This window comes from Corvus hawaiiensis, chromosome 25 (genome assembly GCF_020740725.1).
Source record: "Corvus hawaiiensis isolate bCorHaw1 chromosome 25, bCorHaw1.pri.cur, whole genome shotgun sequence".
Taxonomy (NCBI): Eukaryota; Metazoa; Chordata; class Aves; order Passeriformes; family Corvidae; genus Corvus; species Corvus hawaiiensis.
Window position 1 is genome coordinate 6239817 of NC_063237.1, and position 19664 is coordinate 6259480.

A 19664-nucleotide genomic window follows, 5' to 3' on the forward strand; every position below is an offset into this window, starting at 1 on the left:
CGCGGTGCTGACCAGTCCGCGGTGCTGACCAGTCCTCGGTGCTGACCAGTCCGCGGTGCTGACCAGTCCTCTGTGCTGACCAGTCCGTGGTGCTGACCAGTCCTCAGTGCTGACCAGTCCTCGGTGCTGACCAGTCCGCGGTGCTGACCAGTCCTCAGTGCTGACCAGTCCTCGGTGCTGACCACTCCGTGGTGCTGACCAGTCCTCAGTGCTGACCAGTCCTCGGTGCTGACCAGTCCATGGTGCCGACCAGTCCTCAGTGCTGACCAGTCCGTGGTGCTGACCAGTCCATGGTGCTGACCAGTCCTCAGTGCTGACCAGTCCGTGGTGCTGACCAGTCCTCGGTGCTGACCAGTCCTCGGTGCTGACCACTCCGTGGTGCTGACCAGTCCTCGGTGCTGACCAGTCCGCGGTGCTGACCAGTCCATGGTGCTGACCAGTCCTCAGTGCTGACCAGTCCGTGGTGCTGACCAGTCCGTGGTGCTGACCAGTCCTCGGTGCTGACCAGTCCGTGGTGCTGACCAGTCCGTGGTGCTGACCAGTCCGTGGTGCTGACCAGTCCGTGGTGCTGACCAGTCCTCAGTGCTGACCAGTCCATGGTGCTGACCAGTCCGCGGTGCTGACCAGTCCGCGGTGCTGACCAGTCCATGGTGCTGACCAGTCCTCAGTGCTGACCAGTCCGTGGTGCTGACCAGTCCTCGGTGCTGACCAGTCCTCAGTGCTGACCAGTCCGTGGTGCTGACCAGTCCTCGGTGCTGACCAGTCCTCAGTGCTGACCACTCCGTGGTGCTGACCAGTCCGCGGTGCTGACCAGTCCGCGGTGCTGACCACTCCTCGGTGCTGACCAGTCCGAGGGGAGCCTCCTCGCTCTCCACAGCTCCCTGACAGGAGCGTGCAGCCACGTGGGCTCAGGCACGAGAGGCAGGACAAGAGGAAACAGGCCTCAAGTTGTGCCAGGATAGGTTTAGATGGGATATTAGGGGAAATTTCCTCACCAGAAAGGTTGACAGGCACTGGCACAGCTGCCCAGGGCAGTGTTGGAGTCACCATTCCTGGGAGTGTTTAAAAGGTGTGCGCTTGGGGACGTGGTTTGTGCTGGGCTTGGCAGTGCAGATGGTGTTCGATGGATTTTCCAACATTAACAATTCTATGGTTCTACATTCTGAGCATAGTCCTGGGCTTTCTCCTGCCCTCAGTGCATGCACTCTACACCAGGTTACTATTTTTTCGCTATTTTTCCACAATGGAACAGGCTCTTCCTCAGTATAACTCATTTCCTGCTCACTGCTGTTTCCAGTGCCTCTCCTCAAATGGCAGCAGAGAGGAATCCAGTCCCCAGGCAGTGAATTAGGAGGTGGTAGCTGCTCATTTTTCATCTCTGTGATAAAAAAAAATCTAATGCAATCATCAAAAAATAAAGCTGCGTTTTTCATGTCTTCACCATTAGGAATGTCTCTTGCTACTGCTCTCTTTTCCCTCCTACTCCCAAATTATTGAGGTCTCAGCAGCATTTAAAATCTCGTGGAAATTTACTTTTGGATGCCAGCACAGGGGTGGGAGTTTGAGTAATCTCTAGGGCAATAACATTCCAGAAGTGTTGTGTTCCCTTAATAAAAACACTTTTGATTCAGAAACATAAATGTTATTTTTCTAAAGGCACCCTCCTGAACGAGGCTATTCTTTCTTGTCCTCTCACTTAAGGCATTACAACTCTTGGGAGACGTTCTGCTGCTTCAGTAGCCATAACCTTACATTTATTGCATGTGTGGCCACAGCAGCCCCCTCAGATAATTCTGTTTAGGGCTGTGAAATTTGCCTTCAGCCCCGAAATTGAATCCATTCTCTGCTCTCAGCAGCATGATGGGTTCCTGCATGTCTCTCTTTCCCAAGGATGTTTGTGGTTATTGATGCTGAGTGCGGCTATTTATCACAGACAATACAGAACAAAGAAGAATTTATTAATAAGTCTCCTGGTCCCATATGCTTCCCCGAGGAACCTGAGGCGTGCTATTTTCTCCTTGCTCCATTTATATCTATGTGGTTTTGCTGCTGTCCACTCAGATTAGATGCTGGCTGAGGAGAAGGAGTTGCTCTGTAGCATACGGCCGGGTTAGAGCGAGCGCTCCGGGAAGGCTCTGTAGGATATTGGATGGCAACAAACAGGGGAATAATGCGGAATTCCATGAGAATGACACCAAGATGTGACCCAGAGGTGAGGGGTGAGGATGCTGGTGGCCCCAAGCAGCTCCAGGGCTCTCAGAGGTTGCTGTGCTCGGCTTTTGGTGCAGGTCAGTTTGTGTCAAACGGGGAGGATATCCACAGGCAGGAGCTGTGCTGTGTCCTGCCGGGTGGCAGGGGCCATGTGAGGGCAAGCAGCAGCTGCTGGGTGCCTATGGCCCTTCTCTTGCCTCACAATAGGATCACAGAATCACAGAATCATTTTGTTTGGAAAAGACCTGTAGGATCAAGTCCAACCTGTGACCAATCCCCACCTTGTCACCCAGCCCAGAGCACTGAGTGCCACATCCAGTCCTTCCTTGGACACCGCCAGGGATGAAGACTCCCAGCCTCCCTGGGTGGCCATTTCCAGTGCTTAACATCCCTTTCATTTTTCTTGATGTCCACCCTGAACCTCCCCTCGTGCAGCTCGAGGTCGTGTCCTCTTGTCCTGGCAGTAGCTGCCTGGGAGAAGAGGCCAGCCCACGTTGCTGCAATGAGATCCTGTGGGCACCCATGGTGGGAGCCTGGGACCTCTGTTTGCCCATCCCTCACCCTGCTCTTGGCCCTCCTGGGATATTGGCTCAGCAGCAGAGCAGGCAGAGAGGGGGAGGATGCTCTGTGGGAGCTCCTGCCTGGAAAATTAGTCACTGGTGTGGGGACGCAGTGATTCCTGCTGTGCTTGAGAAAGGGAAGGTGCCTAGGGAAGTTCTGGTGGCTTTTCCCCTGCTTGTGCCTCCTTATGCACTAATTAAAGGTCAGTCCCATTTGCATGCAGCGCGTTTCTCTCCTTCCCTGGGCATTCGCATTGGCAGAGGGTTGTTTTCCATTTGACCAAGCTGTGGCTGGAGCCGTCGCCCGGGGGTGAGAGTCTCCGCTCCCACCTTTGGAAACCCAGCAGAGACCATGGTGGCTCAGCCAGCATCTGCAGGAGAGAGGAACAGAGCCCCTCTCGTGCTGCTCCCGCTCCCCAGCCCCACAAGATGAGCATTAGGCATTTATAGGTTTTTCTCCATGGATACATAGCCGGGCACGTTGGTAAAAATATACCCGTGCACGAGTATATTTATGTGCAGTGCAGCGAAAGCAGCGCAGGCTGCGAGCTGATTCCCTCGGGTGGAACACCAGCCTTCCCTCCGAGCGCTTTCAAAGGGGAGCTGTGCTGATAATTAGTGCAAATATTTTGAATACAGAACTCATCACGGGCCTTTGTCGCAGTGACAGGCAGTGACCTGAGATGCATTTCTCCTTTCTTAATGCACCCGGAATATGTAATTAAGAGGTGACTAAAAGATTCTTTATCACTCTTTGTTTTCTAACGTGGCAGGCTGTTATGAAATGCTGCCCCCTCCTTCCGTGGCGTTCGGCTCCCCGTGACAAATGCAGGGATGGAGATTTGTTCTGCTCTTCAAATCACTCGAAGTTCCTCCACTTCCAAGGTGTTGTGCCTGCCTTCTGCTTGGCTCAGGGTTCTAAGAGTTGGAATTTGGAGGGGAAGGCAGTTGGCAGAGCAGGCACTGGCAGGGGCTGTGGGTGCAGGGGTGCTGCTGGAAGGGCACAGTGAGGGTGGGCACGGTGCTGCCGTCACAAGTGCCCAACAGCTTTGGTCACTGGGTGCAGACTTGGGGCTGCTGAAGGAAATTCGTGGAAATAAGCCTGAAAAGCAGGCTGGAGAACACCTCCAGTGCAACCTCTCCAGGTCCTGACACCCCGAGCTGAGGGTGTCAGGGCCCAGGGCTGGCCCCACATTAGCACAGGCGGCCGGGCTGCGATACGCTGCGGTAAATGCGGCGTGACAGCACCTGAGCGAGGCTACGTGCAGAACAGACGTCCCTGGCTGGGGCTGGGGCCGTGGCACAGCGTCACTTCATCAATTATAGATCGCTTCCCTCGCCATCAGCAGGCACCCAGGAATGGGACTGTTAAAGGAGACATTAAAAGGTTTGAGAGCAGAAGAGAAACTTGTGAGGAGAGAGCTTGATCGCTGGGCTTGTTCCCCGTCTGGGAGGTGGTGGAGGGTTGGCAGGGCCTTTCCTGGCTCCTTGGCCAACTCTGCTGTGCTCGTCACCTCTGTGCCCTCAGAACTCACAGCGCCTTCCTTGACGGGACCCTCAGCCCTCACATCAGTGATGGAAAGGGACATGGGCTGCTCCTTCCTCTCTTCCTCCTCTCTGGGAAGCTCCAGCCTGTGGGGCTGGGTCCTGGGATGGCTGCAGCAGCCTGAAAACCGCCCAACCCCATCAGCTTTCACTCGCCCGTTGACTTGTTTGTTTGTTTAATTGTTGCAGCTCGCCGCCTTTACCTGGCAATCCCGCTTCATTAAAGGGAACGTGGGGCTTGTATTAGGACTGTGGAGTGTCATCCAGTGTTTTCACTGAACGTATAATTTGCCATGTATGAAAACCATTTCCAGAATTAATTTACCTACTGCAAACAGTTTGTATTAATGAAAATGCATTTTTCATGTGGGTTTGCTGGCAAAGCTGGCTGGAGCTCAAGAGCTCACTTTATCCATCCGGCATGAGTAGGAGATGGAATTTGTTTAAAAATTAAATAAATAACACACCCACCCCCCATTTTTTAATACAATATGGCCCAGCAATAATCTCCGAGGCAGACTGCAAAGGCTGCAGAAAGCTCCATCTGTGGCATTTTAATATGCAGCATTGTCTCCCGTTTTAATATTCCCCCTTGCCCAGCTCATGTTTGTGTAAGTGAGACGCGAGATGCTGTCATCTTCCCGGGTCACATTTTGCTGCTCAAAATGAACAGAAGTGGAGATGGATGCAGCCATGGAGCCCTTCCCATATTAACACGCATATTTTAGAATAATTGATGCTGAATTCATTTTGCAGCCTCGTTTCTCCTCAGCCTTCCCCCACCCCCTCTTTCATATTTGCATGGAAAAAAATCCTGTGATCCGTCCAGATGGCAGCTGGAGGCTCTCAGCTGAGCTGGGCCGTGCTCTGGCTTTCGGAGGCTCCTCCTGGCCGGGGTGGGATCAGAGGCTGGAGGTGGGATGCTGATGGCTGTGGCAGAGTCTGTGCCACACCGGAGGGCAGGAAGAAGCTCTTGCTTAGATGTCACCCCAATGACACTCAGCTGGATTTGGGGTGTCCTTCTCTGCTCTTTGGCCTGAGCTGCTAAAGCCAAGCTTTGTGGGTGGCCAGGCCTGACGTCTCTCTCAGTGGAGGGGACATCAGGTAATAAAACCTGGGATGGCACCCACGGAGCAGCGTCACTCTTCGCAGAAATGTGTTCATCAAACCTCTGGGGAAGGGCAGAAGGAGGGTTCTACAGATACTTTAAAATAAGAAGGTTTGAAACGTATTGCAAGACCATACTAGGGAAACTTGCTCCTGTTTGGAGATGGTCTTCAATTACTGCATGCTACCAGAAAACCCACACCAAGCTCTTTCCTGTAAGTGAGAATTAATACAGGGTTGGGGAATTTTTCTTAAGAGAATGAAGGAAAGCGTTTGAAAACATGCAGGTGTGTTTGGGTAGAAGATGGTCTGCAGTGCCCACAGTGTTCTTGGCCTTTGTCAGGAGCTTTGGACCAGCTCGGTGTCCAACCCCAGTGACTGTCCCGGTGCTGAGCTGGCTGGGCACCCCCTGCCATTTCGGTCACAGCCCCTTTGCAGGGTTTGTCTCTGCCTTTTGTCCCGGGAGGTGACGCTGAGCATCCCAGCCCTGCGCCTGCTGAGCCCCTGGTGTGTGCAGCTGAGCCCACAAATAATCCTTTGGAGATCAGTGGACATTTCATGTGCTTAAAGTTAAGCCTGTGCTTAAGTGTGAGCAGGACTCAGACTGGAGAGCTGGGCATCCCTGGCTGATGGTGGGCACCAGGAAAGGGGGAACACCCCTGGGCAGGGATGCCTGGGGTGAGGCTGACTGGAGCAGTGGGCCCTCAGCAGAGGCTGCAGAGCCCGTTCCAGGTGTGCCCCGGTGCCCTGTGCCTGCCAGTGTGCAGCTTTTTGACGTTTCCTGGTGCTCTCCCCATGTTTGGGGACTCCCTAATCAAGGACATTCCTGAGCACACGTGTCACCTGCCACTCAGCACACAGCCTAACCTCATGCCATGTGTTTATCTCATTCTAGGACTACTGTCAGCAATGCCACTCTAAGCATAAACTTAATTATATCTCCTCGGGTAGCAGCAGGGAAGTGATTTATTGCTGCTTTTTGTTTCCTCCCTCCCCTCACCTCTCTGTGATTACACTCCCGTATGCCGCTGTGGAGATGCTGACGCTTGACTGCAACTTCGCTGCAGTTGCAGAGCCCATGTCTGGAAAGCCAGTGTTGGCCAAAGGAGGCCTCTCAGTGGCCACAGAGCTCTCTCTCGGTGACCCTCTCCTTAAACCCACCTCCCTTCTGCAGGACCAACAGGGTGACACCTTGCATTGGGATTTTTTGGGTGGGCAAGTGGGAACTTCCAGGGCTAATGCTCTATGATGCCATTTCAGAGGGTAATTTTGTTTTAAAGTAATTGCAGTGGCAAGGCAGGAGTCCCCTGGCTGAAGTGGCTCCTTGGGAGCGGATGTGCTGGCTCCTCAGTGCTTCTTCAGCTAAAAAGCCTGAGATTTCCCATCCAGCTCTCTCGTGCTGGCTGGTTTTCCCTGGCTCCTTCCCCGCCACGGGTGGGTGCTGACGGGAGCATCCCCGCAGGAGGCTCCTGGCTGCTCTGCCCCTCTGCCAGACTCAGCTCCTGAGGAAAGCAGAGAAGTTTGGGAAATGCTTTCTCTTGTCTGTGCCATGCACTAAGGCTCCTGCTCTCGTTCTCCAGGGAAAGGGAAGGTGCTTTAATTATTCCTGCCTTCTGCCATGGTAATTAGCAGCGCTGCAGAGAGCAAGGCCTGGCTGGGCTTCCGAGCCCTCGATGCTTTTTAAAGACATTTCTCCTCTGAGGTACAGCTGTGACAGAGCTGGAGCTCCTGGAAACAGCCCCTGGCTGTGTGGGACAAGCTGGGATTTGGGGTGCACGGGAGCACTGGTTACGCTGGGGTCACTTTGGTGAGTGCCCCAGGATTTTTTACAACATCACATCAGCCAGGTTTCGGTATGCAGAGCACAGCCCTGCCATAACACACTCGGAATTTCTCCATGTGGTTTTGAACAAATTGCTGATTATTTTTCTCCTCATTATTCACCTGACAGAGGAGCAGGTTGAGTAATTAGTGAACGCGCGTGAACTTTGCAGTGTTTTTATGAATAAAACATGTGTGAATTGGCTGGGTACTGGCCCTGCTGCCTTAGCCTGTGCACCCACTAATGTCTGTCAGTGAGGAGCATCCCTGGCCTGGCCTGTGCCACTGTCCCTGTGTCAGCCTCCCTCGGACAGCTCCTCCAGCCCAGCAGAGCACAGCTCTGTGCTACACTCCTTGCGCAGGCTGGGCTCACACTGCCTTCCTCATCGCTGGTGGATGAGGAGCTTCTTTGTGTGGCTGTGATGGATGCTGCACTCACCCGTCCCTGCTCCCAAAATCAGCCCTGTGCCCGCCCTTCTTGCGTGTGTGTGCGAGGCAGCAGCTGCTCAGAGAGGTGGCCAGCAAGGCTTGAATAGCAGCTGAAAGGGAGGAATAATTTGCATCCCGTCAGTTTTGAAAGGCACTTGGAGGCGGGATCTGGCTGCAGTGCTGCAGGGACAGAGGGACCTGTGCTGGGGAGAAGTGCTGAGTGTTCCCAGGCTGGTGATGGGTGCCTGCCCTAGCCAGAAGGGCTGTATCCAGGCATCTGTCACCCTTGGAGCTGGACTTGTGAGGCTGGATGCTGTGTGCCAGCCAGGGAGGCACTCCCCAGCCCATCCCATGCTGTCCCTTTGCACCTCTGTGTCCCTTGCTCCCTTCTGTGCCTGCCCTCCGAGGGGACCCAGCCGTGGTGGCTCCCTGGGCTGGGCTGCTGCCCGTCCCTGAGCCCAGCCGTGCCTGCTGAAGCTGGCGCTGAGGCCTCGGGCTGTCCTGGCACAGCCAGTGCTGTAAAGGCACCACTGAACCGTGCAGAGCAGGAGGGAGCCTTGGGCAGGAGGCCAGGGGCCGAGGAGGTGTCCCCCAGGCTGGCGATGGCAGTGTCCGCTCTGTCCTCGCGTCCCTTGCCCTGAGCCACGCTCCGACCTGGCAGGGGCAGCTGGAGAGCCTTTAGTGTTTGCACGAGATGAAGGGAATTCATCCTGAATGTCACTGCAGGGAAGCAGAGAGGAGGCAGGAGCAGCACGCTGAGCTCAAGACTCACCTAAAACTCTGTGTGTGTGACAGGTGAGCGAGATGCAGACCTCCCGAGTCACGGGACAGTTTTGGGGTCCCAGCTCTCCCTGATCACCCCAAACTGAGTGGAACACAGCGTGGGGGTGGGGGCTCCGTGTGCATCTGTGTGCCACCGTGGTGACAAATGGATATTCCTCCTCCAAAAATAATGGGCAACCTGGTGGCGATACCCAAGGGTGCCAAGCCCTGATGTTCTGCTCCCTGGATTCCCCAGGCTAAACCTGAACAGGCTAAAAGCGGTGCTGGGAGCCAGGCGAGCCCCCTCTGTCCCTTGGACACCTGGAGCGCAGGTGAAAGCATGGTGTAAGGAGATCCCATCTCGTTTAAGGACTTGGAGTCATGTGGGGGCCGCCTGCTCTCCTCAGCATCTCGTTGCTTGTTGTTGGAAATCCCATCTGATTGCAGGGCTGGCTTTGCCTAAGTTGAGCTCCTGGGGCAGGGATGTTGTGCCAGTGTCGGGAGGACACGGGATCTCTCTTCCCTGTGTCTGTGGTGTCCAAGGCACTGCTCAGAGCTGGGTCCCGGGGCTTGTGCTGCATCCCACAGCACCTGACTAATTCTTCTGGCCCTGAATGATTTTTGTGGTCACACTGTGAACTGTCAGAGTATTTCCCCACTGTCTTTGAAGCCTAAACTGTTACTCACAGTTGCCCCAGTGCTCACACATGCCTTCCCCGATGCTGGGAGGGAATCGTTTTGGTGGGAAGTACCCGTGCCAGGCCTGCCTCCATCAGTGCTGCCAGGTTGCTAAACAAAGCCACCAGGGCTGGTTTTCTTCTTGGACGTCTAACTAGGTCAACATACATTTGCCTTGTCTTAATAATTATTGATAAGCTGCAGCGGATCATGTGAGGTGCAGGAAGGGGCTGCTCCTCCTCCCAGCTGCCGGTGCAGCCCCCGCCCGTGGCAGATGCTCTGGAGTGGATTTGTGCCGTGGCTCTGATGGAACACAAGGGTTGTTTCCCCCCAGGGTTGTGTGCAGCTCCCCAGTTGCTCTCTGAACCTTCCCAGCACTGGAGTGAACGGGGAAGGGCTCGTGGTGACACACTGGTGGCTTTTGCGGCTGCAGGGACGTTGGTCCCTTCTCACCCCTTTCCAAAGGGGTGCTGGGCTTCACCCACATTTGGGTCCGTGTTTGCTGTTCCCTGGCGGTGCAACGGCAGGTGATGCGCCCGTCCCACCCCGCACCCGCCTCCTCTCCTACCCCCCATGAGTGCTCCTGAGTGCAGGGAAGGCAAGGAGAAGTGGTTTTCCTCTGGAGTCACCCCCTCCAGAGCGGTGGGAGATAGGGAGGAAGGATCAGAGTGTCCCACAGGCTGGGGAGGGTCACTGCGAGCTGCCCCGAGCTGCCTCCAGCCTCCAAGCCAGGTGCTGATGGGGCAGTGCCCACACGTGTGGGAATCTGTCTGCCCCAGGGTGGGTGGGTTTGGGGTTCCTTCCTCGGCGAGGGCTCCTCTCCGCGCCGCCGTAATCAAAGCGTGCAGACCAACTCCGAGCGAGGTGAAAGGCAGAGAATAAACCCAACCACCCTCTCCGAGCCGCTCAGACTTCAGAGCTGAAGAGGAGGTTATGTCCTGGGGATTTTTTTTCTGTTGCTTTTCCAGCACTAATGAGCGGGGAGGAAGTTGTACTCTTTGTTCGAGTCGCGTTCACTGAATTTTTTTCCCCAGTGAGTAGCAGGGAGGGGAGGAGGGGATGGGAGACGCCGCGCGTGTCTCGTGCACACGTGGGGCCACGGCAGCGAACAGCAGTGCGGGATCGTTCCCCTTCACCCCTGAGTTTCAGGCGACAGAGTTTCTTTTGTGAGGCTTTTGGGTTTTCTCATCAGATCAAAACAAGGTCCTGGCTTCAGCAGGATTCTTTCAGAGCTGGTGCAGGGCAGTGACGTGCAGCTCTCTGCAGTTTTCGACATCGTAGAGGGAGCTTCTGGCCTCGAGCTCTTACCACAGGCTCTGGGTAGCTTTTTTCTGAGGAGTCTGTACCAATCTTGGCCTTTGCAGAGCTCTGTGTGCTGTCCTTGCCCTGCCAAGCACATTTCTGGCTGTAGAAACACAGACTGTGTGAGGATGTGGCCGTGGGCTCGGGCTCTGCTCTCTCTTCCTTCCAATCCAGTGTTTTTAAAAAGCAGCTCAGAGCACCCTGCATGTGAGAGCTGGTGGGAGGGCTGGGAGCTTGCTGGGTGCCCTTGTCCAGGCCGTGTCTTGTAAAACTTCACCCAGCTCTTGCCTTCCTCCTGAGCCGGGGCTGGGATGTGGCCGGCCCAGGCTCAGCCCCTGAGCACAGGGACATGGTGCCCGGGGGTGACAGGCGCTGCCTCCCTCTCTCACCCACCCAGAGCCCACTGCCCCTCCACGAGGGCTCGGCACGACTTTATCATAATGCAGCACGAATTTCATTAGCTCATTTGCCTCTGAGCCCGGAGATAATTTAATCCCGGAGTGGCTTACGAGGAGAAGCGCGGTTTAGTCTGCGGAGCTCCGCAGCCCCTCTGGCCGCTGCCAGCCGAGCCGGGCTCAGGGCTGGCTGGGCACGGCCGTGGGCTGCGCACGGGGAGGGGGATGTGGCACTCCACACCCTTCCCATCTCGTTAGCCAGATTTTATAGCGTGAAATAACGGCGGGAGCCGCGGCGCGAGGGCTGCGCTGACCGCGGCGGCCGGAGCGGGGGTCCCTCTCGCGTGCATCTGATTTTCCTTCCATCTCATCACGGGAAGGTTTACTTAGCAAGCTGAAAAAAAGCATTGCATATGCTGCTAGTGGCCTGGTTAATTAAGATCTACAGTTCTCTGGGTAGGAAAAGACGACCTATATTTACTGTATGTAGGAAGACATCTGTCAGCTACAAGCACTAGATATCCCAGCGCAGGTTTGTCCTGCTTTTGCAGGCTCTGAATTGCAACTGTTTTAAGCTCTGATGCAGACCAAGTTAATTTTAAGATGACTGTTACTATTCTAAACATAAGGAAGGGCATATTTAGCCTCTCAGTACTCAAGAAGGCAAAACCCCCTGCATGTTTCTAGTAATTTTTCCCTAACAGTTTGCACAAAACAACAACAACAAATCCTATTTGGTTTCTGCAAAAGAATATGTTCGAGGGTGATCGTAAAATAGATTATTTTTAAATCTGCAGATGGTTTCCACATATTCCTCCTCAGCTCACTGCAGCTTTCCACCTCAGTAAACTGGTTTGTAATTTAGCCGAGGGCTGTGGAGCAAGCGTTCTGTCGTCTTGTTTTTCTTGTTCTCCTCCTTTACCCCCCCACACCCCCTCTGCTTTCTGTCCCCTTTCTCTCCTCTCCCCTCGCTTCTCCCCCGCCGAGGGGCTGTCAGGGATGGGATGGGTGTGAAGGGACAGCGGGCCATGACGGGCTTTGCCACGGCAGTCCCCACATCCCGTGGGCAGCCTCTGTGGGGAGCTCCCGGCAGAGCTGGGGGCGGGGATTAGGGCTGGGGGGCGATGCCATGGAGCCCAAACCACGCTCCCCGCTTCATTCCTCGGTGGGGAAGCTCTGCCACACTGGGCATGGAGGTGGCTGCTCCCATCCACACAACCCCCTCCAGCTGATGGAGTTATCGGGGGGCTCAGGCCATGGGGAAGGAGTGAGGGATGCACAGCCCTGGAAAAGATAATTAGAGGAAGGATGCACTTTGAGTTCTGCAATGGCGGCTCCCCCCTCCCCCCGCTCCCTGGAAGAAAACACTGCTTTTTTTATTTCTTTGTTCTTTCACGGTTCGGCATTATAATTATTGAGATTTCACTGCAGGGCAAAATGATCATTTGACAATGTAAGTGGGGAAAATAATTCTCGTGTTATCCAGCAGCCTCACTCTTATTATAATTATGGCAAAACTCCTGCAGACTGAAGTGGGGGCAAAGAATTTCCTCCTATGTGGTGTTTGGCTTTTCAAGATTTCTCAAGATTTGATTGCAGATGGGAGAATTTTTTTCCCCTCCCATCAATAATCCGAGGTTGGTGATGGATGGCGAAGGACCGGAGTACCTGTTGTTTTCCCCTTTGTTTTCATTAGGCATTTTCCATTTCTGTCATTCTCGGCACTGGTGATGGACTTTTATGAGCGAATATCTTGGTTCAAGCCATTCGGAATGGTTTGCACAGTAATGTCTGCAGCGGCAGCAAAACCCAATTAAAAAATCAGAGGAAAATTGATGCAAAACTGCAAATCAGCCCTTCTCAAGATGGGGGAGAGCAACGGCTGGTTCTGTGCTGAGGCAGGCGGTGGGGGTGTGTTCACCCTGACCTTGGGTGGGCACCTGGGGCTGGTGCTGTGCTCTTTTCCTCCTTTGGGTGCGGGCGATCCCGTGGCGTTGGTGGTGCTCTCGGACAATCTCCAGATGTGCGTCTTTGTGAGCTGTCCTTCTGGGGCAGCGTGTCTGCCACATTCCCTGTTCCATCCTGCATCCCATGCCATCCTGCATCCCAGCCGGCATCCCGTCCTGCATCCCAGCCGGCATCCCGTCCTGCATCCCATCCTGCATCCCATCCTGTATCCCATCCTGCATCCCATCCTGCATCCCGTGCCATCCTGCATCCCAGCCGGCATCCCATCCTGCATCCCATCCTGTATCCCATCCTGTATCCCATCCTGCATCCCATCCTGTATCCCATCCTGCATCCCATCCTGCATCCCATCCTGCATCCCATCCTGTATCCCATCCTGCATCCCATCCTGCATCCCATCCTGCATCCCGTGCCATGCTCTGTCCCGTGCCATCCTCCATCCCGTGCCATGCTCCATCCTGCATCCCATCCTGCATCCCGTGCCATGCTCCATCCCGTGCCATCCTGCATCCCATTCTGCATCCCATCCTGCATCCCGTGCCTTGCTCCATCCCGTGCCATGCTCCATCCCATGCCATCCTCCGTCCCGTGCCATGCTCCATCCCGTGCCATTCTGCATCCCATCCTGCATCCCGTGCCTTGCTCCATCCCGTGCCATGCTCCATCCCGTGCCATCCTGCATCCCATTCTGCATCCCATCCTGCATCCCGTGCCATGCTCCATCCCGTGCCATCCTCCGTCCCGTGCCATGCTCCATCCCGTGCCATTCTGCATCCCATCCTGCATCCCGTGCCTTGCTCCATCCCGTGCCATGCTCCATCCCGTGCCATCCTGCATCCCATTCTGCATCCCATCCTGCATCCCGTGCCATGCTCCATCCCGTGCCATCCTCCGTCCCGTACCATGCTCCATCCCGTGCCATCCTCCATCCCGCACTGCCAGCCTGGTGCCCAGCATCCCTCACCATCCCTCTCCCGAGCTGGGAGCCGTGGCAGGGACTCATGGCGTGCTGGTGGGGAGGTCTGCTGTCCCCTGCCACCCCGGGGCTGATGGAAACGAGCTGACAGAACACAGGCAGCATTAGCCTAATTATGGCCATACCCGCTACCTCTGCGTGGATTTTCCTTTCTTAGCGACTTCCTGTTTTCCTCTTTGAGATGCAAATTTTTGCACAGTCCTCGATCCAGATTTTCTCCTCATTAGCATGAAATCTGACTAGTTCCGCGGTTTTTTAAATAGCAAATGAAAAAAAAAAAAAAAAGAAAAAAGAAAATTAAATGCTGTGCACAAAGTAGCGGCGAAGCCCCCGTGATTCTCGGGGGCAGGAGATGGAGGGACTGGTGGGGATTTGTGGGAATCACTCAGCCACAGCCACGTTTTTCCGTGCCAGGCTGCTGGGCTTTGCTCGTGCGTGGCTGAGCGGGATGCGGGAATCAGCACGGAGGGGCCGGTGGGCAGAGCGCCTGCCTAGCTCCCCAGCACCCCGAGCTGCCTTCCCAGCCCACCCATCCCGTGCTAGGGCAGACGCATACTCAGCCTGCGGACCGCAGCATTTTGTTTTGCTTCCTCCGGGAAAATGACACTCGTCGTAGCAGGAGGTTGAAAACAAAACCGACGCTCCAAAAATCCCTTTTTGAACTGAGTGTTCTCTTGGTGGATTTTATACGTTTTTACGCCCGCCGTAATCCCAGCCTGCTGCAGCTCCGGTGGCAGAGCCGGAGCAGACGGCACTATTTTGTGGTAAATGTCACTCTAGTAATACTCAGCTCTGCTCGGAAATAGAAATACAACCCTCGCTGACGTGCGGCGTGGTGAGCCGGGCTGGGGAGCTGCCCTGCTCCCCTGTCAGCCCCGTGTCCCGATGCTCCGGGAATGCCTTTTGCCTGGCATCGCCCTCCCCCTCCCCAGCTTCCCTGCCCAGCTCCTCCCTCCCCCCTGCTTTCCGCCACATAATGAGTTTGATAAGAAATTGTCTCGTTAACAGGATTAGCCATGGAAATCTCTAGTCCCCTCCTATTCATTTTGTAATGCTCTTCATCCTGTTCTGTAATTTTCTGCTGGTATTAGGCGGCTCCGGACCACCTCGGGAGATTAATTCCTCCTCCTTTGGCAGTGCCAGCGTGGCTGGTGACAGGAGGCTGCTCCATGGGCAAGCCCCGGCCCCGTGGCCCCCACCCAGGGGATTTCTCCTCTTTCTCCTCCTCCTCCTCCTCCTCCGTGCTCCGTTCAGTGGAAGTGTGTCATTCCCAAAGTCGCTTGCGCAAACAAACCGAAGTGTCCCCAAACACTGCCAGGTTTCAGGGCCAAGCACTCCGGTGACTTAGAGGTGGATTAAAACCCGGAGAGGCAAACTGTGCTCTCCCTCGTACCCGTGTGAATCCATTTCCGTGGGCAGCGTTTCCAGATTTACTTCTAGGAACATGACTTGCGAGACTGGCCCTTGGGTAAATAATGACGCTTGATTTAATAACTCCTGCCAGCCCTGCAGGATACCTCACTTCCGAGGGAGCTAATAGAGAGAGATCTTTCCTAACATCTGTTTTCCCAATTTTGCCGACTTGTGAGCCTGGATCTGGGAAGCAGCTTCCAGACAGCAGAAACTGCCCACTGCCAGTGAGTGCAGTGAGGATGGAAAACATCTGGAAACACGGTGCTCCACTCGAGCCATGTGCTGGCTGCTCACACCCCGATGCAGGGAGCAGGATTGGCAGCGCCAACTCCCGGTTATGCCCATCCCGCATTTCTTGTGGTGTGTGTTTTCCTGAGCCCTGGTGGGAAAATCCCCATTTCTGCTTGAAAACCTCTCCACTCCCACAGCAGTTGGTGCGCAGCGTCCTGGGCACCCCCCAGGGCAGGGTGACAATGTCCAGCGACACGTGTCCCTGGTTGCCTCCTGCTGCAAAAATCTGACGCTCAGAAATCCCCTCCAGTGTTTCCTTTTGGATTTGTTGGCTTGTCAGATCCCCGGAGCACTGGGAGTGGGGACCTGGCACAGCAGCTGCTGGGCAGCAGTGTGACAGGGAGGTGACAGTGACACCCTCCTTGTAAACCTTTCCTGCTTTTTGCTTCTCTCGTTTCATGTCTCCCTCTCAGAAAAGTCATTTAAATGTAATTCTGTTCTTAAACCCTCTCCCTCATGCATGCCTAATGAACAGCAGGCAGAGGTGCCGGAAACGGGCCTGAGTAGGATTCAATCTCGCCAAGTGTCGACAAGTCATTTGGAAGGAGCCCTGGGAGCGCGCCCAGTTTTATTACAGCGTAATTAGAAATAAAATCTTGTTGCGGGAGGAGAATGAGAGATGGGTGTTAATCCTGTAACGGGAGGAGATGGAGCCATGCTTATAAAGCAGATTAGGGAGGGGAGGTGGAAAGCCCGTGACGAGTCCCTGCTTTCCACCCCTCCTCTGCTGTTCCCGCTGCTCTGGCTCCAGCAGGAGCCGTCAGGTCCCTTTTGTCAGGAAAAGGGTCACTGGCCCTGGAGGCAGAGGATGAGGAGGAGAGGAGGAGCTCCTTGGTGCAAAGCCCAAGCTGCTGGCTCAGCTGGCGTTGGCCGCGTTACAAATGCCCGTGACTCTTCCAGGTGGGAACCTTTGGCTGAGCTCACAGATCTGCTGCCCCAGCTCTGCGGGAGAGCTCTGCTGCCTTTGGAAGGGCTGGGAGCAGCGACAGGCCTACAGCTCCCCTGGGATTCCCGGGGCAGGCAAACACGTAAATAAATCTGTCAGATTTGCGCAGGTCCTATGAAATTTGCATTGGGCTCAAGTTACGGCTCCTCTTTAACATCTCCGCGAGGGAGGGATGGATGGAGCTTTAATCTCAGTGCCCGGTCCAGGCCCCCTCTGCTCTCAGCATTTGCTGTGGCACGAGCTGGGCTCAGCCTGCTGAGATAAAAGGCAGCTCTGGTGCGTGGACACTGATGCCAGCCCGCTCCTGTGCCCCGTGTCCCCTGCCCCGCTGGGCACTGCGTCCCGGGGCTCGGGCTGTCCCTGGGAGGGAGGTGGTGATCGGCGCCATGGGGTGGGCAGGTGTTTCCGTCCTGGCTGGGTTTTCTGTGGATGTTCCTTGTCCCCAGGCGAGCTCCATGCCGGGCAAATGGCATCGTGGAACAGCAGCCACAGCAGAAAAGTGCCCCTGTGGCAGCGGTGGAAAATTACAGGCTTTGCTCTTTGGGGCTTCCCCCTCTGTGCCTTCCCCCTGGGAGGCGTTTGTCACTTTAAACGTGGCCAGAAATAGCACCAAACAGTTATTGGATTTGTCCGGGATGCCTTGGGATGCACATGCTCCCAGTATGGCTAATTCATAAACGGTGGCACCTATTGATTCTCCAGCAGTACTGGGGGAAAGTTATCTCATTAGTCTTATGAACTATAAAACGTGCTCCCTCCTGAAGCCCTGACCCCTTGTTTTGACAAATCTATATTGGGTAGAGCAGGAGCTGGTAACCTGCATCGACTGTAATCTTTCTCTTGGAACTGGGAGGCCCTTGGGAATGATGCTGGGGTTCCAGGGCCACCACTGGCAGCTGGATGTGGGAGAGGTGTGTGTGTACTCAGTGAGACCATGCAGGAGAGCCCTCCTCTCACCCTTGTGCTTTTCCCCAGGTGAGGGGCCAGTCCTGAGAATTTAGGTAGAATTTAGCTTCTGGTGGGCTCTCGGCGGTGTTTGATTCAAGGGCTTGGGTGAGGTATCTCCAAAGGCAGCAGCTCAGGTCTAGCTGGAAGAGTTATTAGAGGCACATCACTCCAACCTGGCCACGGATGTGCTTAATCCTCTGCTTCCTGTAAAGCTTTTCCACCTCCTGGCAGGCAGAAAGATCTGATTTTGCTTGGCGACCTTCGACATTAATCTGCCTGGAAAACTCAGCAATAAGTCACTTGGGTGAGGTCTGTCGGAGCCACTTACATCAGTCACTGCCCCGCATCTCCCCTGAACCAGCAGAACGTTCCTCGACAGAGCCACTTGTCCCTTCCCAGGAAAAAAAACCAAAGGAGGCCGTGCTGTCAGCTTGGGTAGATCTCACACGTGATGGAACAGTGTCGTGCAAGGGGCAGATGCCTCCTGTTGCTCCACGGTGGAGACGTGGATCCTAAACCTGCAGGATTTCTGCCTGTTCTTGTCCCTGGGGGGGTGTTATGGCTGGAGCCCCATCCCAGAGCCTGCATCTTGGGCACAAGGCTTTGTTTCCAGCCCAGAGCACGGCAGCACAGGGCTGTGGATCCCCAGGCAGGACCGCGTGTGAGGGTGTGGGCTGGGGCTGCCAGCACTTTCGCAAAATACAGCCCCGTTACCCTGGAAACCGGCTCCCCCCGTCTCAAATTCCAGTGCGGCCAATGCTCTCCGCTTACTGGTTTGATGGGAGATGAAAAATTAATGTTTGATTTGCATGTTATCGCAGTGCTGGGGGACCACTCCCCGTGCCCTTCCGCGGGGGCTGTGCGGCTCCCGGGGCGGCTCCCGCCGGCGGTGGAGCACGGTGCCCGCACCACCGCACCTCTGGTCCCAGCTGCAGGCTGGTGTGGGGCATGTGCTGCCATGCTGGTGCTCACATGCCGGAGCATGGAGGCTTTGGCTGATCAGCCCCGGACCCCTCTAAGCAGGGATGGAGTCACAGGGGTGTTGCTGGAGAGGTGGGGATGGCAGCTCCTGCACCCCGTGGGGCTGCCGCTGCTTCCAGGGAGGATCAGCACAGGGTGCCAGTCTGGCGGGTGCCTGTGCCTCTGTTAGCCGCAATTGACTGGCATCGTGATTAATTATTTGCTCTTTCTTTGCTGTTTGGAGTCCCTCACGCTCTGGTATCAAGCAGTTGGAGTCAAACACGCACATCTGGCTGAGCCACAGCTGGAATGGGTAATGCCAGCACAGCTCGGCACTGCCATTGCCTCGGCTCGTGCCAGGGACACGCTCTGGCTCCCTGGGTGAGGATCCCTGTTTTCTGCTGGTCTGTCACCTGCAGCACTTGCAGGGAATAGGGCCTGGGGTCCTGCCCAGGGTGTGGGAGCCAGAGTGCTCTGGGAGCATCTGCCTCTTGTCCTCTCTCGCTCGTGCTTATTCCGCACTTCTGAGTTGGACCACAGAGCTTTCTTCTTGCCTAAATTGAGAATATCCAGGTGCTTCCAAAAGGTGCTGGAAGTAAAAACTGTTGTTTGGCTTCATCAGCTAGATCCTGGCTTAGCAGGCATTGTGCAGGACTTCAGGGAGCCATTTGCAGATGTTGCTGATTTACAGGCTGGGTTTAAAGGTTTTCACTCTGAGCATTCAGCTGCACTAAATTACCTTCTGCAGCCGTGGGGTTTGGTAGGGGGTGCTTTGGTTGGCACCACGGCACAGCCGAGCAGATGGAGCATCCCATCCCAGCTGAGACTGGTGCTGGAATAAACCCCAAAGCCCCTCAAAGCTGGGGGTGAAAGCCTTGCTTGGCACGGAGGGGCAGAGCAAAGTGCTTTCCAGGTGGGCAGGGAGCCTCTCCAGAGCCTCGGCTTATCCTGCTCTCCATGTAGCCACTACACAGGCCTTTCTATTCATGTTAATTACTGTTGTAATTCATGATGAATTACAGGGGTCAGGAGCCAGCCAAAGCCTCCTTTCCCTGGTGCCAGGCTCCAAAACCTGCTGGCCTGAGGGGGCTGCTCTGGCAGCGCTGCCGGGGCTGTGCTGCCCTGGCTGCTCTCCCGCCACCCTCCTCCCGGGGCTCAAACATCAGCTCAAGCCCTTATTTGTTTTCACATGATTCTAAGTAAGTTAAGCTAATTATTAACTCAGCGGGACGGATTCACTTTTAATTGCTGCGTTGCCATGGAGCGCGTGGCACCGCAGTGGAGCAGCGTGTGCTGAAGCTTCGTGCCACACGCTCTGCTCACCCTCTGCAGCCACGGCCTGCCTGAATCCG

The 19664-nt window shown here is 55.3% G+C and overlaps 1 protein-coding gene across 3 annotated transcripts in view; it reads left to right on the plus strand.

The window, feature by feature from the left end:
* DSCAML1 (DS cell adhesion molecule like 1) overlaps positions 1-19664 on the plus strand; it is a 95519-nt gene that overhangs the window by 46120 nt on the left and 29735 nt on the right. The gene's annotated exons all lie outside the window — the stretch shown is intronic.